The 14,304-nt window shown below is 34.7% G+C and overlaps 1 protein-coding gene across 1 annotated transcript in view; it reads left to right on the forward strand.

The window, feature by feature from the left end:
• Positions 1–564: 564 nt before the first annotated feature.
• Positions 565–14,304, forward strand: part of LOC111056813 — a 271,910-nt gene continuing 258,170 nt past the window's right edge. The window contains exon 1 of the mRNA XM_022344223.2: positions 565–796. The gene's annotated coding sequence lies outside the window, so the exon portion shown is untranslated. The remainder of the gene's footprint in view (positions 797–14,304) is intronic.

Raw genomic sequence — 14,304 nt, forward strand, 5'->3', positions numbered from 1 at the left:
CGTCACTAAGATTGGGTTGGATATAAAAGTAAAATGGATGGGAAGGCAGGATCCAGGATGAGCTCAATCTATGTCAGTTTAGTGGGTAATAACCGTACATCTGCTCCTACTATAACATTGTTGTGTTCCAGGCTGTTATGTACAGTACAAGCCATAACATTTTTACGGTTCACGTTTATTTGATCTGGTGGACACTTTTACGGAGGTTGAAGTAGGTGAATTCCATGTCCAGCTGAACAAAAGCAAAAGCGATGCAGGATGTTCTTGTGGGATTGATAATATGGGAGACGACAGGTCTGGCTGAAAATGATTCGCATGATTGCAAATAATAAAGCGGGTCAAGTGGTTGGTGAGAGGGAGGGGGTGAAGTTTGGCGAGTGAGGGTGCTAAGGAAGGTAAGAAAGAGGAGTGTCCTCGAGATGTGAGGAGTTTATGGTGTGCACTATGGTTTTTGTTGCCAGACGAGACAGGTTGAAGGTGAGGAGGCCTGAGTCGGAACCGTGCCGGAGCAGAAGAGCAGTTTGTCGGGTGGCAAGGGGTGGAATTGTCAGGGGGTGAGTGGCGGCTGTTGGGTGTACAGCGCATGGCCCTCACTTCAGTCTTGCTGTAACCCGCGAAGAGAAGGTTGCTCCTCCGGTGCCGGGCTTCGATTTTCGCCGTTTTGCGCACTGCCATCGACGGCTGTCGAAAACGTGTCGTCGTCGCTTTAGCGTTGTGCCAACTTTTTTCTCACTCGACCACTCACTTTCCGTTGTCACAGTGTCCGGTGGCGTTTGGGAATACTGCAATCGATAAGGTGATTAAAATATTAATCTGCATGTTTAAAGTTAGTCAAAGTGGTCGGAAGTCTCGAAAATGGTGTCCGTGAATATTGCTTCTCAAACCTGTGATTCAGTAAGATGACAGGAAGTTATCGAATTCATTAATAAATCAAAATTTAGAGATGGTATAGTTCTATGTGGTGCTTTAAAACTAAAATCCACGCTTCGCCTTTTTTCCTTCCTCTTCTCCCAGCTCAATCGTTTAATTGGTTGGCAGCCATACTTCATCCAATCAAAATTCCAATAAATCAAAATTTAGAGATGGTATAGTTCTATGTGGTGCCTTAACACTAAAATCCACGCTTCGCCTTTTTTCCTTCTTCTTCTCCCAGCTCAATCTTCGTTTAATTGGTTGGCAGCCATCCTTCATCCAATAAAAATTAAAACATAACAAAATTCCATGTGGTCTCTTCACATTAAATTTAATGCTCCTCCTTTCTCCTTCCTCCAATCAAAATTTGAAGATAATAGAATTTTATATGGTCTGTTCACATTAAAATCCATGCTTCTCCTCCCGCCCTTCCTTCCCATGTCATAGCCACAGATAATGAGATTATTCAGTCCACATTCATTACAAGATGAAAATATCGTTGAATTCAAGGATGAAGTTTAAATGGAATTAAACCGTGAACTCTTAGATAAAAGTGAAGTGGAAAAATCAAACATGATTTGGGAGAGTTTTCATTATTTATTTCTGGTTGAGAAGAGAGTATAGGATCTCAAGTTCCGAGTTGAAACCATTTTGCTAAATCAATTTTTTTTCTCAGATGTGGATAAGAGGTAAACGTTTTTTCGAAGGGAATCGGAATAATAAAAAATGGATATAAATAATAATTCTCGATGTAATAAATGAATGATGTGCAAGTAATGCGAATGTGGGATAAACTGAATAAGCTGTTTTTCCTGTAAGTGAGCATTCCAATTTCAAGAGTAGCGTACACACATTTTCACAGGATCACATCTCTATTTCGATATAATGATATCAATCATTTGTCAATGTCTATTGGTAATTCCACTTGAGTTCAGTGATTTCCACTATTTTTTGTTTTTTGCATCGACGAACTCCAAGATACATTAAAATCCCAACAAAACATGGTTTTATAAATAATTATTCCAATATCATTGGGAAAGGTGGTTTTCCATTTTCTTTTAAGTTAGTTGGATGCTCGTAAATAGGGTAGCCTATTTGCCAGTCTTGGTAAGGATTGTTGGCTTCTTGATGAATAACAAACAATATTATTCTAATAAATCACGCCAGAAAAGTGCTAGGTGGCATAGAACATCTTGATAACTTCACTACTAATGTTTCTCAGGCCATTTAGAATATTGAAAGATTATCTAGTGAGTGATATTAAATTATTAAACATCCAACTTTTCAATTATTGATTATGGAAGATGACATTTCGCCGAGAGGATAGTTACAATCTACATTGTTCTCATCACATCCCAGGAGCTATTTGAAGTGTGTGGTCTCAACCACGTACGCATATTATATGAGGTACTAGAAAATACGTACGTGACGGGCCAATAAAACGTCCACTACAAACATGAATGGTTCTCAGCCTTATTTCCCAAGAAATAAGAATAATATCCTCCAAACTATTCTCTTTTCCAGCACTGTGAAGGTTTGTACTTCTTCACCCTACTCAAATAAACCGCTTTAGAATATTCTCTTCTTCATCCTTTCATTTCTAGGAAATTAACGGAAAACTCTAACAATCATTAATGAGTGACTGGAGTCAACAAAACATGGCTTCATAAATTATTTCTATATCGGAAAGGTGGTTTTCCATTTTTTTCCAAGTCAGTTGGATGCTGGTAAAAGGGTTGCCTATTTTTCAGTCTTGGAAAGGATTTTGTTGACCCTACTCTATTCGAGTAAGGAACCGTTTCTATGCACGAGTTACTTATCTTATCAAATTTGCTTTCATAGGCCTACCTCTATTCATGTATATTCTCATAAAATGCTAGAATACTGATGAAAAGCCTCATTCTCCAGTACAAAACCTAAATGCTAGCTTTTAATAGAATGTTTACCTTGTAATTTTCACTAGTAATATTATGCTTTTTGTGTAGTTGAGAAGTTGATGTTTGGTACGGTAATTATTCATATTGAATGAAAAAGACTATGAAATTGTCAAAAACCACAGATTTATTGATACTTAGAAAGACCGGTTTCGAGATTGAGAGATTGACAATGGTGTAATAACCGAAACCGGTCTTTCCAAGTATCAATAAATCTGTGGTTTTTGACAATTTCTTAGTCTTTTTCATTCAATAATATAAGGCTCTTTGTTTTTATTTAACTGTCCTATTAATGACGTAATTAGAAAGAAAAATAGATTTACCATATAAATAAAACATATTGTACAAGTACTGATATGATATGTGGAAAAACAGGTTAGTGGAGATTATAAAGGTTAATATTATATTCACAGTAAATTTGCTTCGACTGTTCCACTGTACTCAGTGTAGTAGGTAGAGCTGACTTATTGACTTGTGCTATAATTATTGTGGACGAATCCAGATCCAGGATTGACTAGAGTTTATTCGCCCTCTGCTAACTTGCAATTCATCACGATTTTCATTCCATTCATATGGCTGAGATTTATATGCTCACTATTTCTTTTATAAAAATAAAATCCCCACCTTTGTAATACGCTTCGCTGTCCAAGTTACGATTTCGCGGTATTCTTGTTCTTTGGGTGACTGTTTTAGATCAGCCCTAATAGTTATAAGTTATGAGCTGTAGAATCAGGTTTGGTCTTGGTCTTAAGGTTAGGTCTGGTCTTGAAGTGTGTAGTGGGCTGTAAGCTGATGTTTTGAAGAAACTTGAACTACCGAGAAATGTGGATGAAGCAATTCTTCATTCTAAGTATTCTTCTCAGTGCGCAAACACAAAAAAATGAAGTAATTTACCTTGAAAACAAAAGTCTCCACTTCTTGTAATTTAATTGTATGACCACAATAAATTGTATTGTTTGTTCAACAGGAACAGTTTTCATTGTTGATGAATATTCTCGTTGTATTTTTCTTTATCTCAGTAGCTGATGATCATCAGTGTGTGATGTTAGGTTCAAGATTCTTCGTAAATTTCTATTTTGTGAAACAATGATTGTATCCTCTATAATTTCGTTGCTTTGTTCAAGAAATAATCAAATTATCTTTAATCATATATCATTCATAGATGATTTAGTGTGTGATTTATAGGGAAATTGTTACATCTATTCTCGCTTAGAACCCTTTTGTCCTTTTTGATCAAATATTTCTCTTGTACATCTATTCGCACTTAAAACCTTCCGTCCTTCTTATCGAATATTTTCTCTGTAGAAAGGACACTCACGGAACAAAATCAATCCTCCTTCTCTCCCTCATTCCTCCTCCAATCAAGGTTGAACTATTGACTTGGAGCATCCTATGGCATCTTACAATGTTATCTTATTATTGAATTATGATTATTCATTCTCAGTTTTCGTGGAAAAATACTTCCAGAATAAACCCTGATCTACCCGGCCTGTTTGCGACAAATTAGATTAGTGATAATTTATTTATTTTGCAGGTTCACGAAGACTATAGGTAGAGCCGAAAACAGTCTTCATCAATATCAAATATTAAAATTTAACTTAAAGAGATAAATAATGGAAGCTAGAAAAGTAATATTGTCAAAAGTAAATTTGTGAGAATGAGTTGGAAGGGGAAGAATTAAGTGGATTTTGACTTCTAAACTGTTCACTACATTTTATCTACATATGTGATTCCGTGATTATACCTCAACGTATTCGGTATTGTAAGACGATGCACCCAGTCCATCAAACCGTTCAAGAAATGAAATTCTCTTCAACTTATATTTTTCCTCTCAAGAAATTTTCCTCTAAAAGCGGAGCAGAATCGGCTGAATGCAAATTCTTGGAAAGCTTCTTTCTATCACTTTTACGAAAATATCTCTCTATAAATTCTTTTGTATTATCCACTTGCTTTCAGCACAGCGCTGTATTGAATATCCACCCTCTCTAAAAATAGGAGCTATTATCGGATTTCATGGAATGACTGTAAAGAAAACATTGACTGTCCTCATTTTTTTAAGAGTGACACATATTTTTCTTCTTTTTACGATTATAAAAGAAGGAAATTCATTGTCAGTTTCTTGGACTCAGTTTCATTGTCTGATTCAAAATACTTCTCAGTGAAATAGGATATAATGTATCCAACCTGGAATATTGAGTAATATTTAGATCACATTAAATGTGTGCTTGATGCTAAAATCGAGTTTGTTAAACGGTATTTTTACAACAAAAAATACGGTAATAATACGGTATTATCACAAAAAAGTGGGTTTTTATGGTGGAATGTTATATCATGTTTATTAAAGATAATTGTTCTAGAATGACGTGCTTAACTCATTTTATTTTTCAATATTAAAATTCATTCAAAGCTTTGCCGAGCGGGTTGGTCAAGTGGTTAGGAGCGTTACAAGCTTCAGTCTGTTAGCATGGCCTGATTCGTGGCTTCCATTCTCGCCGGTGGCATTCACGTTTCATGATGTTATCAAATCACCCACGCACTTTTCATTACCTACGCACAGCCAAAAGGCTTATGTGGGCACCATCTGCAAAAAATAAAACTATCAAATCCTGTGGCTCCACAGCACAGCAGTGATTTTTTCTGGAATGTATTCATTGCTCCTGATAGGAATAGATTTCCATCAGAAAACTAGAATATATGAGATAGATTTCAAATAAACATAATAAGATAGATTTCTTAATAAGATAGATTTCAAATAGATTTCCATTAGGAAACTGAAATAGAAGATACAGTATAGACCTACTTTGGTGCTTGATCATCAAGATATATTTCAAATAGATTTCCATTAGGAAACTGAAATAGAAGATACAGTATAGACCTACTTTAGTGCTTGATCATCAATATAGATTTCAAATAGATTTCCATTAGGAAACTGGAATAAAAAATACAGTATAAACCTACTTTAGTGCTTCATCATCTAAGATAGATTTATTAATAAGATAAATTTCAAATAGATTTCAATTAGGAAACTGAAATAGAAGATAAAGTATAGACACTATACTACATAGCACTACTTTAGTGCTTGTATCATAATGGAACATCAGGATTCATGTTCTCATAAATGATGATTGTCTCATTCATGCAGCTTGAATGCTCTTTCAATGGCAACAACGATTTAATTCAAACTCTCGAACAGCGGTGCTGACTCTATCGTCAGTATTTGCAAGTCAATTTCGCCTCAGACTTTGTCACTTCTGTGATTCAACATGAATTACCAGCATGCATACACGCACACAGACGCATGCATACACGCACACAGACGCATGCGGGCAGGAGCACACTCTTACATACTTGTCGACATGTTTCCCTTTTAAATTAGAAGATGGCACACATAACAAGCAGCGTCGACCTCCATCTTCATACGCAGAGCGGAGCATCGCGTAGCGGCAGGGCACACTTAACGGATTACCTTCGCTGAACAAACGCTTTTAGTCTGAACAAACACCTCAGATCCAACATTTGTGTGCCACAACAGAATTTCCTTCATTTTACATTCGGACCCGCGAGGAGATACGAATTTGAATAGCGTCCTTATGAAGGCGCACTTCCGAATTCTATTATTCATCCGCCGAAACGAGCCAATGGCTTTCCGTTAACAATAATTCATCTCAATATCCCAAATCCTACATATCCGATTTCAGGAGTGAACTCCATTCGCCAACAGTCCAATTTCTTCATACAAAGAACGCAATTTCGGAACAGGTCTAGATTTTCAAATTAATTTATTTTCAATATAAATATTCTTTCAAAAACATTCCACGAAGAAAGTATTGAAGAACAATAAAACCTCTATATTCACAACCTCTCTGACTTCACAAGCGTCATGTGCCGATTCAGACATTAAAAATGAATCGAATTAATACAGATTGTTGAAGTTTTATCGTGAAATATTATTCAATCCGCAGATCTAATCGGTTCAGATATCGAGATCGACCTAAAAAAAGTTATAATTTTGGAACTCACTAATTCCTTAAATTTCAATTCATGGACCTTTGGGCAATCTGATTGTGAAGGATATATGAATTGAAAGGGAGAGCACAGTACAGTAATTGATAGTTATGATTATTCTTTTATCTTTCAACAAAGGAATCTTCAATCATATTTATTCAAGTAAAGAGACTTAGAGAAGCTTTTTTCTTTGTTCAACATAATTATCCACTGCAAATGAATTGATATTCAGCTATTCATATTATAAGAATAATTATACAACATTTTATTAGACATTGTGTATAGAATAGTTCTATCAACTTTGGGGATAGAGTTCATTATATCATTCAACACTTTGAGAAGTTAAAAGAGGAATTTGGTTTTTTCTATAAGGTAATAGTCTTTCAATTTAAATTCAAATTTCTTACGTTAATATAACACTGTAAGTTAGTATGAGACAGAGAGTTAGGTGGCGTTTGGCTGAATGACTTCAAATTTGCGAAATGTAAGAGTAAGTGTTCTAAATGAATAAAATTACTTCACTTATGGGCTTCATTATTCAAATTAATAAAAACAATATAAAAACTTGTAATACCCTTTATTAAAAACTTTAAAATATTTTAACGACTAGTTTCGATCATAGGTCATTTTCAAGTGAAAATGACCAATGGTCGAAACTAGTTGAAATATTTTAAAGTTTTCAATAAAGGGCACTACAAGTTCTAAATGAATGTATAAATGAATATTTTTCCAAATGCTCATTTACTATCAATTTATAACCGCGTTCCAAATGAATTGAATTAGTGATATTCTACCCGAGAAGTACAAGAGCGGTGCCAAATTTAAAGTGAAGGTCAGCTCCACAGCACCAATTGCTACAAAGTTTACCAATTTCATGAGACCACTTCGGAGTCAGAGGTTCCAGATTATCAAATTCACAACCCCAACTCGAAAACAAGCCAAGCTCCGTGAAACTGGAATTTGGCTTGGAATCAACAAAACTTACAACGGTTCAAAAACTTTGAAAATCAGAAAATCAGCTATAAACTTAAAATTTTCTGGAGAATGAAATATTAATCGATATTGATGTATTGATGTATAAATCGATAATGTGGTTGAAACTTGATTTTTATTTTGAGACGTGGAATAAGATACTTTCATGCTATGCTACACCAAGAAGGATGAATATAGTAGATGACAAGACAATTTGAGTTTTCAAGTTTCGGTTGAATCTTATACCTGTTCAATGATTCGACAATACGAAAAAGGCATTGCTGTGGAATAAGAAGATATGTTTTTCATGATACATCTAGAAGATGTATCCAAATGCCCATGAAAACACCCCAAAGACTAAAAAATCAGCAAAATAACTTAGCTCGATGATTTTTCCAATACATTTTGTGATATGTGTGATTGAAGCAGTTGGGTCAACGTCGATTAGATTGCAATCATAAAATAAAAAGAATTGGAGAGAATACTGCTAGGTGTTGAAGGATTTTCAAAATCACCTACCTTAAAGAAAATACTGTTCAAGTTTCTATGTTTTGTTTTTGTAAGTAACTGCGAATATTGATAGGCTATCCTAATTCATTCACGAGGAACAGGTTTTCATGCTGAGCAATCTCTAATATTTCCTACGTAAATGAAGATTAAATGATGATTACTCCATCTAGGGATTCAGAATTTTGTTTTTAGTTAGTGCCACACTTCTGAAATCATATAACTACAGCAGGACTATTGCGTTGTTTGCATTTCACGATTCAACTTCATAGTTATATTATGATAGTTATTTTTCCAAAACACAAGGACTACCTTATTATTTTATCTACCAATGTTATTACATTAGTGTCATTCATTTGCATTGTAAATAAATAAATAGAGAATATACTCCTTTGTTCAAGAATTCTAGAGATAAGTAATTCTAGTGAAGAAAGACAGAGCTTACTCAAGGCACCAATAAACGGGAGTCACTATGCTAACGTAAGCCACACCCCAAACTCAACAAGCAGTCTCATTGGACAATGTGACGTTCAAGCTGCTTGCTTGCTATTGGTAGTGAGCTGTGAAGGTGGAATGGCGACTAATCAACCTATTGACCTATCAGACAGCTCCTTGGCTCTGCAAACGTGAACTTGTGATTGAGTGGCTGACTTAATACATCGATTTCGTTTTATTGCCTTGAGGAGTGTATTCTATTGTAAGAATGCGATGAAATGTTTATTTATCATTTTTTATTCCAAAAACTACTAGGCTGGTAGTTTTTTTTCCATCGAGCTAGTAAAGTGGAGATTGAATTCGTTAAAGAATTTCAGCTTGAATTAAGGGACTGAGAGTTTTTGCAGTTTATTTTCGCATTTTTACAAAATTATTCATTATTTATATTATCTATTATATTTTTTATATAATTACTGATTGTAAATTGTTATGGCAAATAAATCAATTTCAATTTCAATTTGTGAAGCATTTTCTCATATTCTCCAAGTAGACTTTTAAAGGTGGGAATGGAATATTTTGATATAGTTTGCTACATGATTCATATCTCGGAAAACAGACTCAAACGCAATAGTAATTGATGGAAATAAATTGGAAGTTCCATTTGCAACTTCTAATTTATTCCCATTTGTAGACTGGCTGGCCGCTATGGCATCGTATAAAATGAGCGCTGCTATCCAGAGATTGTCAGTTTGGTGTAAGGGTAAGCATTCCTGACCGGCAATTAGAAGGTACTGGGTTCGATTCCCGGGCTGACATATAATTTTTATATAGTAGCGCTCATCTAATTTCCATCTAGCTGTTTACCCTGTTGTCAATATTTTCAGTAGCAGAAGTCTTCGGGGTGATTTACAGCATTTAATTGGAATTTCGTTTAATAGCAATAGTAATTTCTCATGATATCACTCACCTATTTGAAGGAGGATACTCTTGTTTTCAATGTAATTAGGCAAAATCAATTTTAGAACTCATGATCCTTGGTTAGCTTCTATGATCTCTTTCCAAGTATAGTATGACGACCAACAAAATTGATCGCAATAGTAAATTTGAAAGAAAACAGTGTTAGGTTGAGTAATAGCATTTTGAGTGATGTAGCTCGAGATGCCCCATTAAGCAAACTCATCGGATCAGAATGGCCAGAGTGAGCTTTTGGCGAATTGGGTGGCGGAGAATGCCAACAAAATGCTGGATCTGCAAGTGCGGGGGCGGAAAAGGGTTATGCGTGGAGCACTAGCACAAAAGCGGAAACAGAATGCATCGGAAAGCACGCGGAAAATCTCCTCCGATACGCATTTCAATATCTCACGCTAGGAATTTCAAAGAATTAATAACAGTGTGTATTGCTGCAGCAGGCAGTCAGTCACTCACCTCCCACCCCCCGCCACAACACACCCAATGCACAAATAAAAACAGAAACGAGATCTCTGAGCGGAAAAGAATATAATATAAATAAAAACGAACAAAGGGTCGGGAGGCGGAACTGAAATTTACATAGCGTTGTTGTTCTATGATAGGCACTATAGCTCACTCACTCACTTGCCTGCGCAATAAATATCGGCGCGTAGTTCGGTTGGGGCGCAGCAAAACTTTGTTACGAGTTATGACTTCAGATATTTATTGTTTTTTCCAATTCACCTGAGCATTTTTTCTGTGGACCGGCTCCTCTATCTCGCTTCGTAAAATATGTAGCCGTTAATTGTTCTAAAAGTGGTACGACTGCACTCTCCTGCAGCATTCAAGGTTTTTTTTGGGTTATAACAGAGGCTATAAATAGGAGGAACTCTATTCAATAATATGATTTGAATTTTCAATATTATTCGTTTTCAAACTGTTCAAATTAGTAATTTCTGAGATAACTTTATATTTATAATCTACAAGTTATTTATAATTATTATGAATAGGAAGAACGGAGCGGTTCACATTAGTAATTTCTGAGATTTTTTTTCATATTTAAATTCTTTATTAATTCATACAAAAAGTACATCATAAAAATAAGGTAGCCTTGTGCTATTCCTCTCCCAAATTTACATAAGGTTACACATAGTCCAAAATAGGTTAAGTCTTGTAGTTGTTCACTTCACAAAATTTTTACAATGTAAATTTTTAAATTTAGATGTTTTAAAACCAAACGTAGGAATATATTTCACATTATTATCACAAAAATAATAAATATTCACATTTTAAAGAAATGAATTAGAAGGACCAAAAATCAAACTTAAATTTACAAGCACAGCTGTTATTATATTATCTATAACTTACTTATCTATAAGTTACAATAATTAATTTGAGACACAGTGCAACCTCAATAGTTCATAATATTTATTCTGATGCATTACCGAAAATTACAGATATTCACTGAAATATTGAATGGAGTAAGTGTCAATGAGAATATAATCGAGTCAATTGGCCAATTCTTGGAGTAGAATTTCTAAATTATAATAATACAGTTTACAGTATAACCTCGATAGTTCATATTTTTCTTGATGCCCTACCGAAAATTACAGATAAGCTGAAATATTGATTAGATTGAGTATCAATCATTATAGTTCTGAGTCATTTGACATAATTTACGTTAATGATATAATAATTATATTAAAAAATAGTTCTGGGCAACTGAAGCGCATGTTGGATCCCTCCCCCTAGATGGAATATTCCCCCCTGGAATATTTCGTTACAATTAGTTTATCACATCAATCCAAAATGATATATCCTAGGATATAAAAGGACATAAAAGGATATACGATTATCAGATGGTCACGTTATATCGTCAGTCCTGGCTGAAGTCGTAAGGCTCATTGACGGCTCAAATTATTACTATTATTATTATTATATTATTATTATTATACTGAAAAGGAATTTTCTTATCATTTGTCATTCTTGATTTATTTTTATTATTCTTCTTTTTTTTGTTAAAAGAAAAAAAAATGTCAGTAATTTTATAGAACCATGGCGATACCCATTTTGACTTACGGAAGTGAAGCATGGGTGCACACAATGAAGCTTGAATCAAGAATACAGTCAGCAGGGATGCGTTTCCTTAGACAAGTCAAAGGATGCACAAGAGAGGATCGGATTCGGAATGAAAATATAAGAAGAGAATGTGATGTCCAACCAGTGTTGAGTTTGATAAAAACATATAGAAATAAGTGGTCAGATCATGTCCTTAGAATGCCTGAAGACTGTTTCCCATTGAATGCCCTACTCCACAAGCCAATAGGCAGAAGAAGTATTGGTCGACCGAGGAAGAAATGGACGCCGGAACAGGCTTGAAAAGCCTAATCCATGACGTTGATGATGATGATTCTCTTTTTTGTTTGTAAGATTTCTTTTTATAAGCGTATTTTTCATTTTTGTTCGTTATATTTTCTATAATAAACTCCCTTCTTCTGGGGAAACCAGGACGAAGAAAAAAGGAAAAGAAAAGGGAAGGATTATTATTATTATTATTATTATTATTATTATTATTATTATTATTATTATTAAATATTATCATTGACGGCTCATTTATGTAGACGAGGTGAAACCTTTTCTCAAAGGAGTCCTACCAAAAAAAAGTCAGAATTTCCTTTTCAGTAGGATATTTTGCATTTTGCATAAATATTACAAGCATTTCAATTAATACGAGAATACGATGAATTGGAGTCTATTGTTACATCTCAGTGTATCGCTTCAGAGTGCCACTGTGGGACTCATAATAAAACAATAGGACAATATTGCTCAATTTTGATTATATTATTGATTGATTATATTATATCATATTATTATTATTATATTATTGATTATATTATTGATCTTGCAGTTATGAATTATTCTATTATGTTCAGTTATGGATCGTAATTCGTTATTCATATTGTGGATCTTTTCACCAAGATGATTAGATTGAACAAAAATTGAGTAAAAATTGAATCAGGAAAAATGGTATGAGAAATGAAGAGGAAATCACTCAACTGCTTTTCATAATTATTTACCTTTACGACAGCTCACAAGAATTATTTGCGTGGAACACATAAATGTTTAATGTATTCCTGGTATCCAACTAGTGGGTGAGGAAGAGAGAACTTGCCATTTCGGTCTTGGCTTTCTGAGAATTTTTTCTTATGATGCTTTCTGAGATCTCAACCCTTCCGTGTGGAACGTTGATAAGTGCAAAACCAGAGATGAATGAATCTCAGCGTCTCCAGGCTTAATAAATCATTCTCAGCCTAATTTCAACTCGGCAAATTTGCAAGTGAATTTAATTGAGTTTTTGGCGCAGCCTGTTGTCGAGTCACTAGCATTAAACCTATCATTACTTTGCCAAGTCATTATAACTAATTCTACGGGTAAACTTGGACCACTTCCACGATAAGTCCAACCAATGTTGTTCATCTTCTTCGTATATCATTGGGTGTGAGGCGTGAACGTAGACACTGATTCCCTTAATTGCGTTCATGGCTTCCTCGCCTCCATTTTGTAGGTGCTCTTTGCGAAAATTATTTATCAGAGAATAGCTGGAGTGGCACAACAGTTTATAGCAGCTGCAGCAAACCACAAAGCAATCTGAACCGAAACGTAGCATGCCTCAAAATTCAGATTATCATGGTCGTAATAGGATATGAGACCAGCAAGGAAATTTCTATGGAACCTCCATGAAACTACTTCTGCATTTCAAGTATTAATTATGTGCTCAGGTGCATCTACGTTTATTTGAAGTTTTTTGTTTTAAAACTAACAATTATCCCAGAATGTAAGAAGTTTCAGAAATTGAAAAAATTCGTTCTCATAGTTTTCCTCTTGTTGTAAACGTAAAATATAAATCAATACCACAATATTCAGGATTTAATTCAATTGATATGTTGAATGTCTGTGAAGTTATCGAATTCAAGTATACTTGAATATTGGAAAGTGGATTTTATACATCCACGTGATTTTTGATCTTGAAGTGAGCTGCAAACACCCAAATATGCGCACTGAACGGTTGAATAATTAACCGCTGGAACCGTAGATTCACAAATTTAAAGATCATATTGCTATAACCAGAGACAATAATACTCTTATCACTGGTACAACTGATTTCCACAGCGAGTTATTGGTTGAAACTTTTCAGACGTTCCTCTTTAAATAGATCAAGTCTAGTGAAATCAAGAAATAAACGCCTGCTGATCAGAATTTGTCAAAAGAGCCCTCTGAGTACGACAAAATGGTCAATTTGATGATATTGAGATTTTTCCAGTAGAAGGAACAAACTATAATTAGTTAATCTCTTCAATCAATTTATTTATCTCCTCTTCCGAGGTAGAAGACATGCTAAAGAGTGTGGAAGCGCCATATGAATGTTGGGGAATCCCATCAAATCCAAATTACCTACTTCGAAGCTTCATATATCAATTATGTGTGATTGAGTAGGGAAGAGAATCACTTTTTCAATGGAAATATTTTTCCATTGAAAATTTAAAACATCCTTCATTGATAGGTGTACGTGCTCCACTGATATGGAAGAGTA

Source organism: Nilaparvata lugens, chromosome 2, assembly GCF_014356525.2.
Source record: "Nilaparvata lugens isolate BPH chromosome 2, ASM1435652v1, whole genome shotgun sequence".
In the NCBI taxonomy this organism is placed as follows: Eukaryota; Metazoa; Arthropoda; class Insecta; order Hemiptera; family Delphacidae; genus Nilaparvata; species Nilaparvata lugens.